A 10,921-nucleotide genomic window follows, 5' to 3' on the forward strand; every position below is an offset into this window, starting at 1 on the left:
CAGGGTTTTTCCAGTAGTCATGTATGGATGTGAGAGTTGGAGCATAAAGAAAGCTGAGTGCTGAAGAATTGATGATTTTGAACTGTGGTATTGGAGAAGACTCTTGAGAGTCCCTTGGACGTCAAGGAGATCCAACCAGTCCATCCTAAAGGAAATCAGTCCTGAATATTCATTGGAAGGACTGATGCTGAAGCTGAAACTCCAATACTTTGGCCACCTGATGCAAAGAACTGACTCATTGGAAAAGACACTGATTCTGGGAAAGATTGAAGGCAGGAGGAGAAGGGGACGACAGAGGATGAGATGGTTGGATGGCATCACTGACTCAATGGACATGAATTTGAGCAAGCTTTGGGAGTTGGTGATGGACAGGGAAGCCTGGCAAGCTGCAGTCCATGAGGTCGCAGAGTCAGACACGACTGAGTGACTGAACTGAAGGGAATGTGCGTGTTTCAATGCTACTCTCTTGATTCATTCCACCCTCTCCATTCCCCACTGTGTCCACAAATCAGTTTTTTATGTCTGTGTCTCCATTGTAGCCCTGCAAAAAGGTTCTTCAGTACTAACTTTCTAGATTCCATATATATGCTTTAATATAAAATGTTTGTTTTTCTCTTTCTGACTACTTCATTGTGTATAATAGATTCTAGGTTCATCTGCTTGCTTAGAACTGATTCAAATCCATTATTTTTATTGCAGAGTAATATTCCATTGTATGTAAGTACCACAATTTATTTATCCATTCATCTGTTGGATGTTTAAGTTACTTCCATGACCTAGCTATTGAAAACAGTGCTGCAATTAACAGTGGGGTATATGTGTCATTTTCAGTTATGGTTTCCTTAGGGTATATGCCCAGGAATAGGATTGCTGGATCATATGGTAGTTTTATTCTTAATTTTTTAAGCAATCTTCATACTGATCTCCCTAGTGGCTGTATCAATTTACATTCCCATGAACAGTGCAAGAGGGTTCCCTTTTCTTCACACCCTCTCCAGCTTTCATTGCTTGTAGATTTTTTGATGATGGCCATTCTGACTTGTGTGAGGTCATGCCTCTTTGTAGGTTTGATTTGCATTTCTCTGATAATGAGTGATGTTGAGCATCTTTTCATGCGCTTATTAACCATCTGTATGTCTTCTTTGGAGCAATGTCTGTGTAAGTCTTTGATTGGGTTGTTTTTCTGGTATTGAACTGCATGAGCTGCTTGTATATTTTGGAAATTAATTCTTTGTCAGCTATTTCATTTGCTAATATTTTCTCACAATCTAAGGGTTGTCTTTTCACTTTGTTTCTAGTTTCCTTGGCCTGGAGGAGGAAATGGCAACCCACTCCAGTATTTTTGGCTAGAGAATCCCGTGGATAGAGGAGCCTGGCTGGCCACAGTCCATGGGGTTGCAAAAAGTCGGACACGACTAAGCGACTAATACGTTGCTGTGCAAAGGCTTTTAGGTTTAATTAGGTCTCATTTGTTTATTTATTTTTTTGTTTTTGTTCCTTTAGGAGGGAGGTTATAGAGGATCTTGCTGTGATTTATGTGAGAGAGTTCACTGCCTATGGTCTCCTCTAAGAGCTTTATAGTTTCTGGCCTTACATTTAAGTCTTTATAATCCATTTTGGTTTATTTCTCTGTGTGGTGCTATTGCACTGTTTTTCTAGTCAGCAGCTTGGTACAGAACTTCCTTCAGCGTCTTTTTTCAGTCAAAAGCTTATCATGCCTCTGATGCCTAATCGAAACTATTGTTAATTTCCCCAACAGACCTGAATACAAAGCCATACGGTGTAAAACTCTTAGAGGAAAACATAGACAGAATACTCTTTGGCATAAATCTCTGAAAGATTGCTTTTGACCCATCTCCTAGAGTAATAAAAATAGAAAAGTAAACAAACAAATGGGACCAATTAAATTTGAAAACTTTTGCACAGCAAGGGAAACCATAAACAAGACCAAAAGACAACCATCAGAATGGAAGAAAATAATTGCAAATGAAGCAATTGGCAAGTGATTAATCTTCAAGATATATAAACAGCTCATGCAGCTCAAAAAAAAAAAAAAATCAAAATATGGACAAAAGACCTAAATAGATATATCTCCAAAGAAGACATGCAGTTGACTAACAAACACATGGAACGATGCCTGATCTCTCAGATCAGATCAGATCAGATCAGTCGCTCAGTCATGTCCAACTCTTTGTGACCCCATGAATCGCAGCACGCCAGGCCTCCCTGTCCATCACCAACTCCCGGAGTTCACTGAGACTCACGTCCGTCGAGTCAGTGATGCCATCCAGCCATCTCATCCTCTGTCGTCCCCTTCTCCTCTTGCCCCCAATCCCTCCCAGCATCAGAGTCTTTTCCAATGAGTCAACTCTTCTCTCATTTGCGTCCAACTCTTTGTGACCCCATAGACTATAACCTGCAAGTCTCCTCTGTCCATGACATTCACCAGGCAAGAATACTGGAGTAGGTTGCTGTTCCCTTCTATAGGGGATCTTTCTGACCCAGAGATCAAACCCAGATTTCTGGCATTGCAGGCAGATTCTTTACTGTCTGAGCTTGAAAGTGAAATTTGCTCAGTTGTGTCTGACTCTTTGCAACCCCATGGACTATACAGTCCATGGAATTCTCCAGGCCAGAATATTGGAGTGCGTACCTTTTCCCTTCTCCAGGGGATATTCCCAACTCAGGGATTGAACCCCGGTCTCCTATATTGCAGGTGGATTCTTTACCAGCTGAGCTACAGGGAAAGCCCAAGAATACTGGAGAAGGTAGCCTATCCCTTCTCCAGGGGATCTTCCCAACCCAGGAATTGAACTGGGGTCTCCTGCAATGCATACAGATTCTATAACAACTGAGTTACCAGGGAAGCTTGAGTTACAAGGGAAGTCCAAGGAAAGTGGAGTGGGTAGCCTATCCTTTCTCCAGCAGATCTTACCAAGCCAGGAATCGAACTGGGGTCTCCTGTTTTGCAGTCAGATTCTTTACCAACTGAGCTATGAGGGAAGCCCATATAAGCTTAACACCACTAATTATTATGTGTGCTAAGTTGCTTCAGTTGTGTCCAATGTTTGCAACCCTATGGACTGTAGCTCACCAGGCTCCTCTGTCCATGGGGTTCTCCAGACAAGAATACTGGAGTGAGTTGCCATGCCCTCCTTCAGGGAAACTTCCTGACCCATGATCAAACCTGTGTCCCTTACATCTCCTCATTGGCAGGCAGGTTCTTTACTACTAGTGTCACTGAATGCAAATCAAAACTAAAATGAAGTATCACCTCACATTGGTCTGAATCAGTTCAGTTCAGTTTAGTCACTCAGTCGTGTCTGACTCTTCATGACCCCGTGAATCGCAGCACGCCAGGCCTCCCTGTCCATCACCAACTCCCGGAGTTCACTCAGACTCACGTCCATCGAGTCAGTGATGCCATCCAGCCATCTCATCCTCTGTCGTCCCCTTCTCCTCCTGCCCCCAATCCCTCCCAGCATCAGAGTCTTTTCCAATGAGTCAACTCTTCGAATGAGGTGTCCAAAGTACTGGAGTTTCAGCTTCAGCATCATTCCCTCCAAAGAAATCCCCGGGCTGATCTCCTTCAGAATGGACTGGTTGGATCTCCTTGCAGTCCAAGGGACTCTCAAGAGTCTTCTCCAACACCACAGTTCAAAAGCATCAATTCTTCGGCACTCAGCCTTCTTCACAGTCCACTCTCACATCCATACATGACCACATAGCTGTCATCAAAACATCTACAAACAGTAAAACCTGGAGAGAGTGTATAGAAAAGTGAGCCCTCTTACGTTGTGAGTGGGACTGTGAATTAAGACAGCCACTATAGAGAACCGCAGGGAGGTTTCTAAAAAACTAAAAATAGAATTACCATATGACCCAGCAATTCACTCTTGGGGATAAACCCAGAGAATGGCCATCATTCATAAAGATACATGCACTCCAATGTTCCTTGCAGCACTGTTTGCAATAGCCAGGACATGGAAGCAACCTAAATGTCCATCAACAGAGGAATAGATAAAGAAGATGTGGTACATATACACAATGGAATATTACTCAGCCTATAAAGGGAACTAAACTGTGCTGTTTGCAGAGATGTGGATGGAGCTAGAGTCTATCATATGGAGTGAAATCAGAAAGACAAAAACAAATATTGTACACTAACGCATGTATGTGGAATCCAGAAAAGTGGTAAAGATAATCTCATTTGCAAAGCAAAAACAGAGCATAGATGTAGAGAACAAATGGATGGATCCCAGGGGGAAAGGGTTTGTATAATAAACTGGGAGATGGGGAGTGATGTATTTATACCATTGGTATTATAAAATAGATAACAAATGAGAATCTACTGCATAGCACAGGGCAATCTACTCAGTGCCCTGTGGTGACCTCAACTGGAAGGGAATCCTAAAAACTGGGGATATATGTAAACGTATAGCTGATTCATTTTGCAGTACATCAGAAACTTAATATTGTAAAGCAACACACCCTATATAAATTAATAAAAAATAACTTAAAATGGTGAGTACAGAAAGTTGAAAAATCTTTTTAAAAAATCCAACATTTAAAATTGCAAATGAATTTCTCTACTCATTCTGCTTTAATTAGTGAAGATTGTTAAACATGCATTACAAAGTAGGAATGTATAAGTTTTATAATTTCATGTGCAACTCCTGATTTTTATAGATAAGCTTGAACAAAAATATGCCAAATATATTTTCCTCTTCAAGTGGTGATGGATCCAGGACTGAAGCCCAGGTTTCAGGTAATGTTTTTAGGAGAAGGATGATTGTGTGGGTGGGAGAAAGTCATCATTTTTTCTTTGTTTATATTGGGTAATATTGTATTTTGAAAATCATTTGACGTATTATTTCAGTTGGTTCACAAAACAACTAATGTAATAGAGAGCCAGAAAAATATCTATAGATCCATTTTACAGATGAGAAAACTGAGATTTAAGAAGGTTAATTTTCTAAGGTCTCATGTCTGTCTACTCTCAAAGTCAAAAGAGAGGCCAAATCTACTTACTCCCAGTCTAGATCTCTATCTATTACACAGTGCTGTCTTCTTAGAACCTCTGATTTTGGTATTTTTTATTATATGCTTTTGACACTTTTGATGTTGAATATAATTACATGTTGAGTTTAGTTTCCTTTTTTCTTTGAGGACAAGTTCTGATCTGAACCCAAAGAATTCAAACTGGAGAATGAAGATTATTTTTGCTTAAATTATACATATAACTTCTTTAGCTTAAATGTTCGTGAAATTATAAAAAAAACAATAAAAAATGTTTATTTTCGGGATTTACTCTCTATGTGTTTGCCAAATCCTTTAATTTAGCAGTTGTGTGAAGCTTTTAGACTATAGAGTCCTATACTCCTTTGAATCTCACATTGTTTTTTTTTTTGAAGAATTAAATCTTTTATTGGTTATGCTATATGTGTTACTTAATTTTTTAAATCATTTTACTTTTCGAGCAGTTTTAAGTTCACAACAAGAACACTATTTTTTTTTTAACCTGAGGTCTGTATATTTATTCTTGGGCTACTGAACTACAAATTAAGATGAATTGTTTAAAATGCACTGAATGAAAAAAATTACATTTAAATATCAAATATGAACCTTCTTGAAAACAATGATGTTGTTCTCTATTATAATGATCTTATGTTGATTAAAATGAAAGATAGTTACATTTTTCCTGGAACACATTAACAAAATCAATAGTGATTTAAAATAAATTACAAATAAGTATTTTATTATGATAGTCTTAATGAGACCTTGAGTGCTTTATTAGTCATTGTTTTATTACTTTATTACTCAATCATAGTCTGTCATCTACCAAGTTAAAAGAGAGGGCGTGATATCATGGAAACAGTAGAAGACTGAGTTCACTTTTCTACCGCATTATTTAATGATGATGTGAGTTTGTTATTTTTCCTTCCTGGAATCCTCTTTCCCGTATCCTTGTACCCACGGCTCCCTTGCATCCCTCAGACCTCAGCTCAGCTGCTCTCTCTTCAGTGAGACCTTCTGTGCCCCTCACTCTTGTCCTCTGTGAAGTGGCACCGACCTGCGGCTGCTTTCTCACATGGCCGTTTGTCTTTATTCCGTTTCTCTTGTGTGAAATTATTTAGGAGGTAAGCTCCCGGAGAGCAAGGACATAGCCTGTTCATCACCTGTGCCAAGCAGCACTGAATAAAAGAATAACCGAATAGTTTTAAGTAAGTCACTTTCTCACCTGTAATACATGTTTTCCCTGTCTTATGGACTAGTGAGGATGAAATAAGAGACATTTGAAGATTATAAAGTATTGCAAACTATTATCATAATATTTACAAAGATGTATGAGTTCATGTCTGCTTAAAAAACAATGGTCTTGAACTCTTCAGGTTTTTACTAGGTAAATACTAGTGAAATCTTTGCATTATTCTCCGTGTTAGGATAATTAGCATACTAAAATAATCACTTCTGCACTCAGCAATTTGTCAATGTCAGTTTGTTCTTGGTTTATTCTTTTCTTTCTTGGTTTCCGTAGCATATATACTATATAACTGGCCCTTTGGATCGCAGGTTCTACATTGATGATGTCAACCAACGATCAATTGCAGATATTAAAAAAAAATTCTGGAAAGTTCCAAAAGCAGAACTTGAATTTTCCACATGCAACTACTTACACCTCATTTACATTGTATTAAATATTTAAAGTAATCTAGAGATGATCTCTGTGTGTTTTATTACTATTTTTGCAGGTAGTGTCAGACTTTATTTTTTGGGGGCTCCAAAATCACTGCAGATGGTGACTGCAGCCACGAAATTAAAAGACGCTTACTCCTTGGAAGGAAAGTTATGACCAACCTAGATAGCATATTCAAAAGCAGAGACATTACTTTGCCAACAAAGGTCCATCTAGTCAAGGCTATGGTTTTTCCTGTGGTCATGTATGGATGTGAGAGTTGGACTGTGAAGAAAGCTGAGTGCTGAAGAATTGATGCTTTTGAACTGTGGTGTTGGAGAAGACTCTTGAGAGTCCCTTGGACTGCAAGGAGATCCAACCAGTCCATTCTAAAGGAGATCAGCCCTGGGATTTCTTTGGAAGGAATGATGCTAAAGCTGAAACTCCGGTACTTTGGCCACCTCATGTGAAGAGTTGACTCATTGGAAAAGACTCCGATGATAGGAGGGATTGGGGGCAGGAGGAGAAGGGGATGACAGAGGATGAGATGGCTGGATGCCATCACCGACTCGATGGACATAAGTTTGAGTGAACTCTGGGAGTTGGTGATGGACAGAGAGGTCTGGCGTGCTGCGATTCATGGGGTTGCAAATAGTCAGGCACGACTGAGCGACTGAACTGAACTGAACTGAGGGCATAAATGTGTCATCTTACTCTAAGAGAATATAGACTGGTGCTGCGTAGTACAATGGGGGATAAAATGTTTCTTTTAGGATAGCAAACTGAAATGCAGTAACTTTGTTTCTTGGAGATTTGGTTTCAAATTTCTTAGTCAGAAATATTCAACACAGCCATCCCTGGAGTGGAAAGGAACTATGAATAGCTTTTCAGAGAGGAAGCTAGGTATATTATTTCTTCCTCATGCAATTCAGAAACTGGGTAAAATCACATGACATTTATTTGTCCTCTTAGTTCTAACTCTGACACATTTAGAGTTAACTTACTTCAAGGTTTGTTTTTTTTTTTTGAGTGACATGCTTGCAGATGTTTTCCACATTTGTTTCTTGGCTCCTTTGCAAGCTCAGCAGCTGTGCACTTGCAGTCGAAGTCTTGTTTGACTGAGTATGCTGAGGGGTGCCGGGGCAGAATCAGCTCCAGCAAGTCTGATCTCTAGTAAGAACATTTTGGGGAACTTGATACCTGGTGTTGCCATGGTGGCATTAGCTCACCTCCACATCATCCCTATGACTCCCATTTTCCTATCACATTCCCCGGACACATCAGGCCACATTTCCATCAGCCCTTTCCCATCATTCCCTTCTTATGACTCCTTTGAGGTCTGGGCATGGTCTCAAGTGGAAGTTTGGCAACACCAGACGTGAATCTTGTGAGATGGATTGGTGGTCCCCAGAGTAATCAGTTTACAGTGTCAAGCTCTTCTGAATTGAAAGCCAAAGTATATCTTATGAAGTAGAGAAGAAAAATTACTTCATATTTTCCAGCTCAGTTCTAGTTCATTTCATGAGTATCAGCAAAGGCAATCTACTTCACAAAGATAAAGGTTTGCATTTCCCCAGAGACTGTCTTTTCAAAGAGAATAGAAAAAAATGTGAGATATGCTTCATAGTAGATATGACCAAAGAAGTGAAAAGAGTGAAGTTTGTATTGTTGGTAAATAAAAACACTGTTAAATGTTTAGATTATAAGTAGATAATGCTGTTTGCAATAAACATCAGTACTAAATATTTTATTTACTGCCTGTTGAACTTCAGCTTTCAATGATGGGCTCAAATGTTACTTATAACATGAAGACTGCCATCATCCCTCAATCAAATTAATAGCTACCTCATCTACAATTTTCCATCACTGAATGTATCATTGTTGTATCTTCATTTTGCAGGTATGTTTATGTATGTATGTACTTAATAGAGTGCATTGGTTAAGAATGTGGACTCTGGAGCTGGACTGCCTGGATTGCAGTTCTGATCTTGCCACTTTTCAACTGTGTGACTTCATGCAGCTGCTTAATGTATTTTGTGCCTGAGCTTCCTCACTTGTGAAATGGACAGGATAATATTACCTACCTTCTGGAGCATGATGAGAAATATAGGAGTGAATATACAGAAGTACTAAGTGCCTGATGCTAAACAGGTATTATTTAACAAATCCATAGAAATATTTGGATATGCTAAAATCTATACCAGGGCTTGAGTATATATAGAGGAACCACTACTCTTAAAGGGTGTTTATGCTGGTGATCTAGACACTGAACAATTCAAAAGCAGTGAATTCATTTATTCTATGCATATTCAGTGAGCCATTTTATATGCCTGGCACTGTTCTGTTAATAGATGGTGGGAACACAATAGTGAACTAGACAATAAAACCTCACTGAGATTGCATTCTAATATATGTGAGGGCTACGATGGAGGTGTGCAAATATGCGAGAAGATAGAGATGAGACCTCAGACTCTGCCTGGGGTGGGGCCAAGAATGAGCACGGTTTCCTGGAGGAGAAAGTTTAGCCAGGCAGAGAAGAGACTGGGGGACTTGGGTTAGGCGTAGAAGCAGTAAGGAGGTCGCTGATATTTACCTCCTTAAAGCAAAAGCTCCTGTTCTTTGGAGCTGCATATTTCCTCCGGGCAGATGCCACTTCCTTTCAACTTAGGGAATATGCCAGTGATGGTGTCAAAAATTTCTTGAAGTGGGGCTCTTCATATTCTGATATGAATATCTGGGGTATAGATTCCCCTGCTGTAGATTATCTGCTTTTCAAGGAACTTGTGCTCTTTGTTATATTTTGCATGGTATAACCTTATTGTAACAATGGAGATGCAGCTGAAATAACACAGGAATGAGGTCCAGGTGATCTGGATTCAAACTTCATCCCTATCTGGCCGGCTTTGTACTTCTTTGACTGGCTTTGTACTTCTTTGAGGCTCAGTTTATCTATTTGTTGGGGTATTAATCCTGAGGTATGCCTAACTGAGGTGTGGTAAGGATTATATTAAAATTTTTTTAAAAGTGCTTTATAAATGGCAAATGCTATATGGTGTATTATTAATTATATTCCTGAAGAATGCATTGTTTTCAGTAACTGGCAAAAGGTTCAGTGAGAAAATGACATAAGGGTATTGTTATCAACAATTGATAATTCACAGTTTGAATGAACATGCATTTACAACAACCAACTGATTACATTACCAGGTACTGAGTGCTTTCCATATAATCCTGCCTGTGAGTACACAGTGAGAAAGTGGGAGAAACAGGCATCAGGCTTGTTTATTTGACCCCATATCATGCGTTTCTTTTCGTAATGTAACCCTGCCTCTTCAGGAGTCTTGCAGGATCTGCTGTACCCTGGTGAATCTTGGTGAGTCCTGAATATGTAAACCCTCTGAGCTTTATTTATGTCATGTAATCCTTAAAAAGTGAGCTTCACAGCCCTTCACACTCTGAGTTCTTTACTGGATTCCCCAAACTGTGAAGGGGCCAGGGTAGGGAAGATTAAGAATAAGACAGATTCTTCCCTCTGTAACTTCCTTATGCAACAAACTCCCAAGCCTCTTCTCATCCCACATTCTCTGAGAAATTCTCCCCATCTCTAACTCTATAAACCCAGTTTCCTTCTGTCTCTCCTGATCCTATTTAGCTTTACATTCAAAGCCAGAAAGAGTTGATTTCAGGAGAAAAGGGGTGGGGAGCAAAAGAGATAGAATGAGCTGTTCTTAGAAATCTTTTTAGCTAGGTGAGTAAGGGGAAAGCTTAAACACTAATAAGACTTCCCTGTTGGCTCAGATGGTAGAGCGTCTGATACACAGGTTCACAGGATACACAGGTTCAATCCCCGGGTCAGGAAGATCTCCTGGAGAAGGAAATGCCAACCCACTCCAGTGTTCTTGCTTGGAAAATCCCATGGACAGAGGAGGCTGGTAGGGTACAGTTGATGGGATCGCAAGAGTTGGATATGACTGAGCGACTTCACTTTCACTTTAAACACTAATACATTAAGAAAATTAATATAGTGGTTTTGATTTGCATTTCTCTGATAATGAGTGATGTTGAGCATCTTTTCATGTGTTTGTTAGCCATCTGTATGTCTTCTTTGGAGAAATGTCTATTTAGTTCTTTGGCCCATTTTTTGATTGGGTCATTTATTTTTCTGGAGTTTAGCTGTAGGAGTTGCTTGTATATTTTTGAGATTAGTTGTCTGTCAGTTGCTTCATTTGCTATTATTTCTCCCAT

The sequence above is a fragment of the Bison bison genome, unplaced genomic scaffold (genome assembly GCF_000754665.1).
Source record: "Bison bison bison isolate TAMUID 2011002044 unplaced genomic scaffold, Bison_UMD1.0 scf7180017858048, whole genome shotgun sequence".
NCBI classification, from domain to species: Eukaryota; Metazoa; Chordata; class Mammalia; order Artiodactyla; family Bovidae; genus Bison; species Bison bison.